Raw genomic sequence first — 1,894 nt, 5'->3', positions numbered from 1 at the left:
CGCACGCGCACACACTTAAAATGTCCACGCGCGCCGCGCTCACATTTTGCTGGGCCCGCGTGCCTTAGCACCGCTGCTATGACTCCATCCTAGGGGAAACACTGCACACACACACACACACACACACACACACACACACACACACACACACACACACACACACACANATGGCGGGAAGCACTTCGCACGCGCACACACTTAAAATGTCCACGCGCGCCGCGCTCACATTTTGCTGGGCCCGCGTGCCTTAGCACCGCTGCTATGACTCCATCCTAGGGGAAACACTGCACACACACACACACACACACACACACTGGTTGCATCAATGCTGACAGGCTTCTGAGTGTTTTTTTTTATTTCTAGGAACTATAATGTATGTATAGTGTGAAAAGCTATGGACTATAATGCAACGCCTAAAACACTTTCCCCACCAGTCATGTGAGCACTTTGAGGGCTTTGTTGGTTGAAAGCTTTTACCAACTGGCAGGTAGTTTCATTATGTTGAGAAAAACAGCAGAGAGATGTACGGCCTTATTTTCTGAAAGAGGATGGAAGCTGTCACTATGTGATGCTGAGACTGAAGGGTTATTTGTCCAACCCCTGCGAGGCAGCCCTCAGTGTGTGTGTGTGTCATATTTCATATTTCCATCATGCTGTTTGAAGCTGCTGGTGGAAGCTAGCCTCCAGACAGTCACCTGCTGTTGTTGACTTCACCCTTAGACCAGTGTGTGTGTGTGTGTGTGTGTGTGTGTGTGTGTGTGTGTGTGTGTGTGTGTGTGTGTGTGTGTGTGTGTGTGTGTGTGTGTGTGTGTGTGTTGTGTGTGTGTGTGTGTGTGTGTGTGTGAGAGAGAGAGTGTGTGTGTGTGTGTGTGTGTGTGTGTGTGTGTGTGTGTGTGTGTGTGTGTGTGTGTGTGTGTGTGTGTGTGTGTGTGTCTTTATCATTTCCCTTCACTCCCTGTTTTCCTCTCTAGTCCCCCTGTCCTTTCTTTCTGTGTCTCTTTTGTCTCCCCCTCTAGCAATCCTCATTTTTTTGAAGCTGCCTTTGTTGGGCGATGGACTCGTAAAACATAAAAACAATCTGCAAGATAGCAAAGGCCATTTCTGTCGCTCATCAGGGATTGCATTTTGAGTGAATAAAATTTGCTTGGATTATTGTTTCTCTTAAGCATTAATTTTAGTGGGGCAATAATTGGATATATTTAGATTTTTACTTCCAATCTTTTTTCCATCTCTTTAATAACTTGTGCGACAACATGGAGATATTGCAGGTTCCTTGTGTAGAGAAAATAGCATCTTTGCTTGATACTTGAAATGAGTTTTTTCTCAGTTCTGTGGCTTAGACTGCAGTCTTAGAGTGGAGTCGTAATCATTGTCGAAGTGTGAAAATGTCTGCGTATGTTAGTACAGAAATCAACTTTGTGTTTGTGTTTTTGTGGAACTTAAAGGTCCCATGTCATGCTTTTCCGGTTATTACCCGTCCCCTTGTGTGTTATGAAGGTTTTTCTGCATGTAAACCGTCTGCAGAGTCAAAACCCTCAAAGTACACCCTGTAGCGAGTAAAACTCTAACACAGAAAATACCTCCCCAAAACGCCTCGTTGGAGATACCTCACTGTCCATTGATTCTTCCGGGTAACTCATGATGTCATGCGTTACCCGGAACCAAATGGACCAATCCGTGGAGCCGTTACGTTACGTCCGCGGATCCGTTACGTTAAGACCCTGCTGATTGGTCCAAATTGACCAATCCATGGACTTCCTCACACACACACACTCAGTGCATGCAGCTCTGCTGATCTCTCCTCCCTGGTTGCAGGCTGATAACAGACAGTTGGGAACGCGGCGAAATTCTCTCTGCAGACCCATTCTCACAGCGTTTATCAACCTTTTTCTAC

The sequence above is a fragment of the Notothenia coriiceps genome, unplaced genomic scaffold (assembly GCF_000735185.1).
Source record: "Notothenia coriiceps isolate Sejong01 unplaced genomic scaffold, NC01 NC01_scaffold00016873, whole genome shotgun sequence".
NCBI classification, from domain to species: Eukaryota; Metazoa; Chordata; class Actinopteri; order Perciformes; family Nototheniidae; genus Notothenia; species Notothenia coriiceps.
This window is presented reverse-complemented; position numbering follows the sequence as displayed.